The following is a 12,239-nucleotide window of genomic DNA, read 5'->3' as shown; positions in this document are numbered from 1 at the left end:
TCTCAATTGATTTAAGAAAGCCTGAATGTACTTCCACCCACACTTGTACATATTCCCACTCATGTGCACACAGCCTTCCCCACAGTATTTTCAACAACGCAAAATACCATGAATATCAAAATTAGCAATAACAACTTCATATAACTATAGCATTCACTGCAGTATGTGCCTCCATAAAAGGATGTAAAATTTCAAACTAAATAGTTATTACTTTTGTGCAATGAGGCAGGGGATGAATGCACTAAAATTAACTTCAGTGCTCTAAGCTACAACACAGCCTGCTGTACATTCACCATAATGTGGGTCATCGTCTCTCTCTGTTAGTATGAGCTTTCACAGGTATATAAAGAATGCTTGCATTACTGCACAGTCCCATGGTTCTCTACATGAGCTTTTTTATCCTCATTTATTCCCAAATATGACCTTAAACCTCAAAGATTTGACATATTCAGTGACTGTTACAAATGGTGATAGTGGTGCTCATCTTGAAGTTGATGACCGTAACACATCTGAAAAAAGTGGGGCAACCAAAGGGAGGAAAAGTAGGTGATACTAAACACCTAAACACCTAAACAGCTGGGGGAGCATGTTGCAATTCATTTCAGTTAACTGGTCATAGGTCAATAACAGATTGGATATAAAAAGGGCACCTTAGAGAAGCAGAATCTCAGAGGTAATGAGTTTCAGCAAACTGCAAAAATTGGTTCTAAAAATTTTGGAACACTTTCAGCATAGAATTGCAAATATGTTGGATATTTCATATCTCCAGTACATAATATCATAAAAACATTAATAGAATCTGGAGTTATATGTGTATGTATGGAACAGAGCTGAAAATTAATAGTGGCTGCCCATGATCATAAGGCCCTTCAAGTAGCACTGCATTAAAAACTGAAATTATTGCATTGGCTCACAAACGCTTCCAGAAAGCATTGTCTGTCAACACAGTTTGCTATACAAATCTACAAATGCAATTTAAAGTTCTGTCATGCAAAGAAGAAGCCATATGTGAACATGATAAAAAAACACTGCCATCTTCTCTGGGCTAAAGTTAATTTAAAATGGAAAACTGTTCTGTGGTCATATTAATCTAAATTGGAAAATCTCCTGAAATCATGAACAAACCTCGATGAAACCTCATAAAACACCTGCAGTGTCATCACCCAGATTTATATGTCGAATACCAGGTTAGTATTTCCTGTTTATTTTCTAATTGGCTAATATTAGGATATACGCTCCGTGTATAGGCTGAAAATGACGAGTTAAAAGACGTTAAAGCACCTAGGAAATACATAAAAATATAGTTTTCACAGGGAATCAGTTCCTGTTTATTGTGTTTTGTCTTCTATGTTTTATTATGTTGGAGAAGAAGCATTATTGTCATTTTTTTAAAAGACAGTGGATTTGTTATCCTAAGTCGATTATTTATATTAGTATTATGTTTATCATGCACAAAACAACATACGTAATTAATAAGTGTTTATAACTTGTACAAATAAAAAAAAGGCCGCAGTATCGCGATAATACCTGGAACCGTGATAGTTTGTCTGGTATAGTATCGTGGTTACTTATTTTGGTATCGCAACAACTCTAGTATGTATGGAATGGAATATTTTGGTGAGCTCCAAAAAAATTTGTAAAATGTCTCACTTTTAGCATCTGATGTTTTCTGTTTTTTAATCAGTTTATGAGATTTCTAAATCTTTGCATTATTTCTTTATTGACATTTTACACAGCATTCTAACCTTCTTGAATTGGGGTTTTGCCTTCCTCACAGAAATGCATGTTCCCTGAATGCTACAATTTGTAGAACTTGGGCTGTCTACTGAAATTGCAAAGGAATAACAAGAACAAGAAAAATTGGATTCATTTTGTGAAGGTGAAGTGGAATCATGGCACCACCATCACCCTGGCCACTCAACAGCTTTAAGAATCTGATTTGTGCATAGTGAACTGAAAGTAAGCAATTTCATACCGCAGTTGTCGTGGGACTGTTTGTGTGTGTACTTAATGGAGTTACTATACATTGTAGGGTAATTTGTTTAAGAGTCAGTTCCGCAGTGCAGAGGTCAGAGTGGTGTCCACACTGAGTTGATGCTTATTGGACTATCAACACCCACCTCATTTCTCACCTGGCATTTCACAAGCTTTTAACCAAGACAGCTGGGTTTAAAATATATACCAGTACAACACTGCGACTTCAGAATTAAGAATAAAATTGCAGACTTTGAATCATCATCTCCATTACATAATGTAAAAAACATTAGTAGAATGTGGACATACATGTGTATGCATAGAATACAGGTGAAAATCAATGCTGGATGCCAACAATCATAATGCCCACATGTAGCAATGCTTCAAACACAGGCATGAATCTGTCATGGAATTGATGGCATGGGATCAGAGACAGAAATCAGAAGTTAACATAGTTTGCCATGCGTCTACCACAAGTACCTCCTTCCCCTGCTGGCGTGCTTGCGCTTTGCCTATGTAAAGCCTAGTTTATGTTTCTGTGTCAACGTCGTCGACGTGGACCCCTGACGTGCACCTCCAAAGAAAATCCTAACTACGTGTTGAATTGACGCGAACCGCAAGGGCTGAGATTGGTCTGCTTAGAACATAATTTCCGGCAGTTGCTTTTTCCGGTCCTAATGGCTGTATACGGCAAAGAAGCTCGTCAAATTGGCCCGTTGACATTTGAAAGTATCGAAAGTGCATTTGTTCATCCAGGTCCCCCAGTAGGTGAACCAGTGTTGTAAATTCACCCGTTCTCAGCCTCGACCAGTTTAGTGGTCGTACAGACCACCTCTGCAAATGTCTTCTCTGTCGCCTGCACTTCAACATTTGCAATATAAGCATTTGTTCTTCAATATTGATAATCTCCAACTACAAATACAGCTGCTCCGCCTCAGTTGCCATTGTTTACTGTTGTTAACTGTGATTTGGCTATAACCCCTGAAACCACAAAAACACACAGCCACACACCCCTAGTGGCATGGTGAATTGCAGAGCCACCCGTTCCGTCGACGCAGCACTTCAAATCCTCAATGACGACGTCACGACTTATGCCGTCTACGTGACACAGAAACATAAACTAGGCTTAACTCCGGTATTTTTAAACCTAGACCTTATTTCTGGCATGAAATACGTTTATCTACTCACCGAGAACATTTTGGTGAAAGTCAGGTATTTAGATTACTCGAGATCCGCGTATATGCATATAACGGGAGAGAACGGGGGCATTGACAATACAGCTTCTAAATAAGGCATTATCTGTCTTTATTTCACCAATACTTTAAGACGAATGAATGAATGAACGCGTACTATTGCACTGTTAGCTCATAGCTGTGGTGTTGTTGTTATTGGCAGCTATCGGGGGGCTTATAGACACTTTCTACACACTCGTTTACTCGGCTGTAGCTCAGGAGGAAGAGCAGTCACCCACCAATCGGAAGGTCGGTGGTTTGACTCTGGCTTCCCCAGGATACATGTCGAAGCGTCCTTGGGCAAGACACTGAACCCCACGTTGCCCCCCAGTGTATCATTGGGGGTATGAATGTGTGTGAATGATTAGAAAAAGCACGTAGTTATGTGCATCTTAAGACGTGCTGTATGAGTGTGTGTGAGTGGGGTGAATTTAGTGTAGTGAAGCACTTTGAGTGGTCAGTTAGACTAGAAAAGCGCTATACAAGTACAAGTCCATTTACTTATTTACTCCGTGCTCTGTGACACGTAGTTTGCAACTGATAGTTGTGTGAAACATGGCAGGATATTTATCAGATTTTGACGACATGGACAACAACTTTGAGTATGATAGACGAGTGAATGAGCTGTGCTGCAGCGGCGTGCGTTGATGACGTCATCCTAGTAGACGAGTGTGTAGAAAGCCCTCTATTAACTCCCCCGATAGCCGCCAATAACAACAACATTGCAACTATGAACCAATAGTATGCAATAGTATACATTCATTCATACATTCGTCTTAAAGTATTGGTGAAATAAAGACAGATAATGCCTTATTTAGAGGCTGCATCGTCTATGCCCCCGTTCACTCCGTTATATGGATCTCGAGGACTCTAAATATCTTCCGAAGGACGCCGACTTTCACCAAACTTCTCTCGGTGAGTACATGAATGTATTTCATGCCAGAAATAAGGTCTAGGTTTAAAAATACCAGAGTTCCCCTTTAAATCTTTGGCAGGAGATACCTGCCATGTGAATGTAGGTTGCATGATTTAACAGTGCTGCTTACAGTTTAAAGATGAAAAGTGGCCAAAATATTTGATATCTGTTTTCATTTGTGATTTGACAACTTATTCTGCTTCTTTAAAACTAGCTTCATTTGACCCTTTAGTGTGGTTCATTTGTGCTGATCTTAGATATGTCATTCAGTGTTCTCATCTGACATACTTTAGTGTTTCAGAGTAGAGAGAACTGCTCTTTTTCTTATGACTTTGAGAGCTAATTCTGTTTACTTGGCAATAGTTGTAATTGTTCACATTTGCCTGAGTGGTTTATAACACATTTGTCAGTGATGTGAGAAAAATCAGAGGGTAGATTTTTTTCTGCTTTACTCAGACTTCAATCTGTGTCAAGAGTAGGACTGCAAAAAGATACCAGTTAGACAATGGGATAAAACTTAAAATTCCCAAATACATGCCATGTACATTGCTTATCAATGATCCTACTTAACAAAGAAAACTGTAATACAGTAATACAACACCCTCACCACAACAATCACCACACACAAACACTACCCATCCCCCTTCCACACACACACACACGCACACACATATACACGCCACCCCCACTCCTGTCCAAACACACATACAAAGCACAACTGCAGCCATCTGTCTTTTCTGCAGTAGTCAGGGTCAGAGAGACAAAACCAGATTAAAACAATACTTTGACCCATTCACTAATCCTAAGATCTGATTCAGTGCTAGCTTATTGCCGCAGTTACAATAAAGAATCTGGGAAAACAAAATGCCCCACAAATACCCAATAGAAAGAAGGTTAATTCATTTTGGCTATGTCAATAGTTTTTAGCAATTTGTGCTGAGATATGAGACTTATACTGTCGGATGGCACTGAGGTCAATGCTGGAACTAAACTCTCTGCGATTTAACCCTAACCCTGATAGCCATCTACATAAATAAATAGTATGGAGTTTGAATAAAACAAGTGACTAACAAGAGGATGTAGTACCTGATAGTATAATCTAAATCTCTCCTACAAATTCTGTCAAAGCTGCTCTATTTTCTCAGCAGGAAGACGGAGCTAAGTTTCAAAAGATATTTCATGTTATTTCAATTCTTATAGGGAGCAACAGTGAAGTTCTCCAATTCTCAAATGTGCTACCCCACTTTGTCCTTTTTGTCCTTCTGCAGAAAAGTTATAGACAGGGAGAATGTGTTTAAGAAGACATAGACTGATCTGCCATAACATCATGAACACTTGCCTAATATGTGCACTCCTCATCCTGCCAAAGGAGCTCTGACCAGTCACAGCATGGTCATGGGCGCTTTCACACCAGGGTAGTCTGGGCGGACTTGGTTCGATTGTGAGGGGAATGCCAAAACATTTTTAACCTTAATCTGGTTTGGTTCACAGACCAAACCGCCTGGACAACATCAAGCAGTTACAACAGCGGCTCATTTAGGGCGGTGTTGCCCGAAATTAGCACTGACTCGGAAGGAAAAAAGGACTGAAAACAGAAATCCATTCCATTGAGCTGGCTTGTTCAAAACAAACACCAAATTTATGCAGTCTTAGATCTCAGTCTTTAAACCTAATTACTTTTTCACAAGTACAGTAGCTAGCTACTATGAGCAGCAGGTGAGGCAGCAAGCTATCCAGCATGTTGCCCTGTACATAAGACAATTGCAGCAGTACCAAAACAGACGGCACTGCGTTCGACGTCACTTCCTGTCTTTGGTTCACTTCCTCTCTTTGGCTTGCTGCATAGTCCCATTTGCATTTACCACTGTCAACGAACTGCATCTGCAAACCAGGACCCACGTTTTCAGGCAGACCACAGTTTGTTTGTTTGGTCTGCACAGGAGTTCACACAAGCTTTCACAGCTGCCCAAAAGAAACTGACTATCCGAGGAAACTAACTCTGGTTAAAGCGGACCAAAGAGCCCTGATGTGAAAGCACCTTGAAGGTGTCCTGGAGTGTCTTGTACCAGGACCTTATCAAAGGATCTTTTGGGCTCTGTGGGTTATGGGGAAGGTTTTGGTGTAGCAGCTACCAGATCCAATGAAACTGCTTTTTGGGTCAGGGGAACACCTCAGGGCCTTTGACATGCTTTTGTGCAAAACTTAGTGCTGTCCCTCTGCTGAAAGCAATTTGTTAGGGGAATGGTGTTGCCATACGGTTCTTGAGGGTGACTGGTCTGCAGAAATGTTTAGATAGGTCCCAGGATGCAGGCTTTCCTATCAGAACATTACTCACTTTACATGTCAGTAGTTTTATTGGTATGGCTGATCAGTGTATAATGCCCTTTCTTTAACAAGTTGGCACAATTTCCGGAGATCTTAGTAAAACATTTTCCCAGGTAGCAGCTTCACCTGATCAAGTCAGTAAAAACCTCTGAAACAGCTTACACCTCCCCTCTTTACTGCCAGACCTCTGAGGACAGAGGTCACACACTCACTCTTTTTGCCACACAGTTCCTTCTTTTGCAGCAGGCACTTCTCCATGAGGGGGACAACAAAGGCCTGCAAACCTGCAAAATTTGCTCTCACAGCCTACAAGATCAGCACGGCCTGCCAGTGGCCTGATCCTTCTCTGTTTCACTCCTGCAGCAAAACCTGTAGGGACTCCCTTCTCAGCTGACTAAACCAAAAATTCACTGAGAAATGACCCACAGTTAGCTTGAGGATTAACTCCAACAGGACCAAAGGAAGCGACCAGAATCCTTCTTCTAGAGAGCACAAGGAATTCACACCAGAGTTTTAGTTATTAGCCTCTGACTTCAGTCAGTGGTGCCCCACAGATAATAACTCTTATAAATATTTTTTTAATGACTGTCCTTGAACATTAATATTTGAAAATAACTAATCCAGCTCCAGTTTTTCACTACTTTCTATGTTTGAAAGTTCCTCATTCAACAAGCTGTTCTTATTTTCATTTCAAACTTACATCACTCCTCAAGTCCAACCTATTAGACCAATTAAACCAGCTACACGTGAAAATGTCCAGTTATCAGCTGTACCGAGAAGCATGTGCCTTACAGCTACCCCAAGCCTATACCCTCAAACTATATTTGAGGGTAATGTTCCAGCAAAAGACTGTTTTAACAACAATTCACTGCTAGACTGGCAAAGAAAGTGTTCCACGAAGAGGTTTCGCTAGCAGTGGCTAACACTAACAGCTTAGGTAACGAAGATGATGTACACCAACTTCAGGGGAGTTAATATTGTTACTTTTTTAACATTATTGTCACACCATTACTTGGTACACCCTGGACAGGTCATCAGTCCATCGCAGGGCCACATAGAGACAAACAAGACGGTATTACTGTATTATCCTCATGGTGTCCTCTCTATCTGAGATAAAGACACCTGACATGCACCGGTACTATATGTAAATACACAGAAAGAAAGACAACAATGGGCTTTCTATCTTCTTACAAATTTTCTTAAATTCTTTCTTAAGTTGTTTCATGCATGTGTTCTTAGAGCACAAACTTGTTTGCATCTTTGCTCTTAGACTAATGAATACCAATCTCACATTTTAGCATTCATTTTCTCATCTCTTTTCCCTCCATCTCTTCTCCTTTGACACCATTTGAGATGTTGGCTTTCTTATTTTCATTTTGTTGTTTATTTATAATGTCTTCTAGTACCTATTAGGTCTTTTATTGCTTATCTATCTTGTATTTTATTTAATCTGTCTTTTACCTACTCTTTTGCACAGCATTTTTGTCAACTGTTGTTATTTCAAATTGCCAGGGTTAGCCAACTGTCCCTCATCTGCTCCTTATTTAAGGAATCTGCCCACAGAGTTGCTCTGTAAGATAAAGAAGTTGTGTGCTCCTCCTGGGAAGCAGGAGACCACATTCATTAGGTGGTGCAGATCCACTCCTCCAAGTAAGATGTGCCCAGAAAATCTCCAAAGGGAGTCGACCAGGAGACATCCTAACCAGATGCCGAACCACCTCCTTTCAATGCGGAGGAGCATCAGTTCTACTCCGAGTTCCTTCAAAATGGCTTAGCTCCTCATCCTAACTAAGGCTGAGCCCAGCCACCCTCCGAAGGAAACCCATTTCAGCTCTTGTATTCACAACCTCATTCTTTCAGTCACCATATTTTAAAATATCTGACAAAAATATTACTGTCATTTTATATATTGTATTTCAATAAGTAGCACAACAGAAGACAATACAAATGCTTATTTTGTTCAAACATGTCAGCACTTAAATGTGCCTAAGAGTATTCCTGAGTATTGGTTCTTAGGTAAGAACAAATCTTGGATTAAAAAACATCAGTGAATGCCACATACTTCGTAAAAAGAGTGTATGTGGGACTTAAGAACAAATTCGTTCCTAAGAACTGTTGGTGAATGTGGCCCACTGGCAATGTAGCTGCTCATCCTGCCATACCTTCAGCTGGAAGTGTCAGCTGTAGGGCTGAGCATTTAACAACAATGCTTACCCCATTGTTGCAACATGAGGAATTTGACAGATGTAATATGATTAGGCTGTTTTGAGCCCTTGAAGGGCATATACTAAAGCAATCTCTTTTTCTTTTGCCATAGGGCTTTTTACTTGTATATCCATGCAATGAACTATTTCTAACTTAGGCTGGATTCAAAATTCAAATGTGTGAATCTGATTTCAATGTCCTATGATTTCTTTAAACATGCCTCACTATTAATGTAATATAACTAATATGCAATCAAGCCATATAAAAAAGAAAAGTACTTTGACAACACACTCCAAAAGTATCATGGGAATAGGCAGATCTCAACATATATTCTTCAACTTTAGAACATTAAAAAAATGACATCTCACCATCTGATAGATGAATCATTGATCACCTGTAACAGTGTCTAGTTTCCATAATCTGTAAAATGGTGACCCCTGCCCTGTAGCCCATTAGAGCACATTATGCGGCCATTATAAACCTGGTGAACTCTGACCTTGTCAGCACTGTGTTGTGCTAATCAGCCCCCCAGGGATACAAGCAGATGGACAAATGGGGAAGGTCTAAGTAACAGATATTTGAGTTGGAGGATTAGTCACAAATTGGTAAATAGAGCCCTTTCTTTCATTTGACATTACTTATTAACTCAAGGGATGTGTTGTGATAATATATTCTAAATTTGAACCCTTATGAGATAATATTTAGATTGTGCCTTTTGAGCATAACTTTATTTTAATTTGCTGATGTTGTAGCACACATGGGGCTCAGGGCTTTGTTGAAAATGTCCTATTTTGTTTATTTTTCTTCTATTATTGTTCTAATTACACTGGAATCATCTGTCCCCACCAAAACCTACATGTTGTGATAACATTATGCTGTGTGGATGGTAACTTCTATGCAGCAAATTGTGTGAATACAATGAGAGCACAGAGAGATTACATTGGCATGGTCATTCTGAAGTAGATTTTAAATAGGAGTAATAAGACGGATGGAGGCTTTTTAACTTATTCATTAATGGGAAATGTTCACAAAGGGATAAAAAAAAGTTTAAGGAAACTACTCCTGTCAACTTTAATTAAAGGCGCAGTAAACTCGTTGTTACTGCAGCCAACAATGTGATATGAAATTGCTTACATTGTAATAATTTCAATGCTGTGCATATATTAACTAGTTACATCGGTGTGATTTCCAATTTTGCAGATGAATTGGTTTGTCACTTTAAACACAGCGGGCAGGAATAATGCGATTTATCTGCGGACTAATTGCCAAAAAATTCAAGTTAGTCACTCAGAGTGACTGCAGTGTCTAACTAGCTCGGTAATGCTCGGTTTTTAGTATCGCAATGATTCGTTTTGAAGTCGAAGAAATGTAATTTAAGTAAGCACAATCCCAGCACAGAACTCGTATCCCCTCCCCAACAGTCCACGCAATACAATGTGAAGCACAGACAGTTTCAGAACAAATGTACAAACAAACGGATCACATTAAGAGACTGACCTCGCCGAGAATCGGACATGCAAAGTTTTGATTCGAACTGAGCTCCACGTAAAGCAATTCCCAAAGTCCTGTGGAGACCATGTTATTTGGGAGGAACCTAAACTGAAAACACACGGACGTCTCTCTCGTCGGTCCGCGAGGCTGTTGCCGCCTCCCTCTGTCTAATTTACATGTGAACAGACCTGCTGCATGTCAGTAGTCATCCCGCTAGATTCCAGTAAGGACAAAGGGAGGAATTAGTTCAGCTGATGCAATTGATTCCGGTCCTAAAATGCTCTTAATTTGAACTGTGGTTGCCGGGCTATGTGCCTGTGAGCTATCATATTGATAATAGTCTTAATCATAGGAAATGGTAAAAAAGAAGAAAGTCAGATAAAAGAGGGTTTAAACTCATGTCATCATACAACCATAATTGAGTGCTCAACAATAACTACACTATAGGTTACTAAACCTTGTACAATTGTTTCCTTAAGATTGAAAGTTTTTTTCAATATGTACAGAACTGTGATACCCTGATATTAAGGCCAGCATGGAATAAAGACGGAAAGAAAGAAAGAAAGAAAGAAAGAAAGAAAGAAAGAAAGAAAGAAAGAAAGAAAGAAAGAAAGAAAGAAAGAAAGAAAGAAAGATAGAAAGAAAGAAAGAAAGAAAGAAAGAAAGAAAGAAAGAAAGAAAGAAAGAAAGAAAGAAATAGTGCTTTGAACAATGCTTTCCTTTGAAAATTATTTTTAGGTGTCACATTGTTCAGTTTTCTCTTAAAGTGCTTTAGACCTGCAAGTTCTCGTCATTATACCAAAGTATAATTATAAAGTGAACTTTCTTTAGCCATGTGGGGCAGCCATGGTTCAGCAATAGTATGATTCATGATTCATTCTCATTTGATCCTCAGCATGACAACGTGTCGAAGGCAAGATGCTGAATCCTACATCACCCTGATACGTCTACTGATGTGTGAATATTTAGATAAACCATTTATATGAGTCAGACGAACAGGAGCTGGTGTACTCACAGTGCAAGGAAAGATTGCCTCGAACATATAAGGTGCCAAACACTGTTGATGTTAAAGGGACAGTTTAAAGTAAAGAAAAGAGTAAAATTAGTGTGAAGAATGAAAATCTATAAAGATTAAGTGTAAAATGTGAAAGGTATAGAATATGGCATTATCTTTACACTTTTAATTATTCTGTTAACAATAATGCAAATAAATTTGCTGATAAAACGCTTTTCTAAATTTGTGCATTTCAGTGATGCATATACATATAAACTAATAATCAGTAAAATTGATTAACTCTAGACTGACTACACACTTGGCCCTGACTGCTCATAGTTCTGTGGTAAAAACGCTGCAGATTTCTGTTTATCAACAGACTTTACTTTTCTGTTCCTATTTCTGTTTTGAAAGCAACACCAGAGGACAAAGATCTGGCACAATGAAAAAACAAAGTTGTTTAAATGCAATTTGAGAATGAGGAGGAGTCTGTTATCAAGGAGCAGCGTGTCTGTGTGATTCACTCCCAGTGACTTTAGAGAAAAGATCACCGAAACCTGATCAATTACATTTTTCGACCTGGAGAGCAAATATAAAGCCCCAAGTGATTTGTAAGTTGATGTCAGCGCTTTCAGATCAGTCACAGTAACCTCGCTGAGGTAAATGTGCCTCTCTTGCCCTCCTTAGTGATTCTGACCTTTGATGTTTAGCTGTGAGTTTCACAACAAAAATCAGTCAAAAGACCTTTGAGCGTTTCTCCTCTCAAATTCCAGAGCAGATATCTAACTCTGCATTATATTATAAGCCTCAGCTTGAGTTTCACTACAGGGAACATTTAGCTGTTGTTTTGCCACTTAGAGTTAACAGAATAAACCTCTTTGGAATTTGATATATGACGTTAACTATGCTGTTGACCAGCAACTCGTTCTCTCTCTTTCTCTCTCTCCCTGAAGTTTGATACACAAAGAGGACACACAGCCACATGTCAACACTATATATTAACAGCATAGTGTTGAGGAATCTGATTTAACTGTGTAGTGAGGAGTCTCATATATTTCTTCATTCTCTGTATTTGACAAATAGTATAGATTTTGTTGGACTT

The 12,239-nt window shown here is 39.2% G+C and overlaps 1 protein-coding gene across 3 annotated transcripts in view; it reads right to left on the bottom strand.

Moving 5' to 3' along the window:
• The window catches only part of ankrd6b (ankyrin repeat domain 6b), a 77,654-nt gene extending 67,359 nt beyond the window's left edge, over positions 1–10,295 (bottom strand). For all 3 annotated transcript variants that reach the window (XR_011907216.1, XM_072362727.1, XM_072362728.1), the window contains exon 1: positions 10,150–10,295. The gene's annotated coding sequence lies outside the window, so the exon portion shown is untranslated. The remainder of the gene's footprint in view (positions 1–10,149) is intronic.
• Between the last annotated feature and the right edge of the window lie 1,944 nt (positions 10,296–12,239).

Source organism: Leuresthes tenuis, unplaced genomic scaffold, assembly GCF_036924035.1.
Source record: "Leuresthes tenuis unplaced genomic scaffold, fLeuTen1.0.hap1 SCAF_13, whole genome shotgun sequence".
Taxonomy (NCBI): domain Eukaryota; kingdom Metazoa; phylum Chordata; class Actinopteri; order Atheriniformes; family Atherinopsidae; genus Leuresthes; species Leuresthes tenuis.
This window is presented reverse-complemented; position numbering and strand designations above follow the sequence as displayed.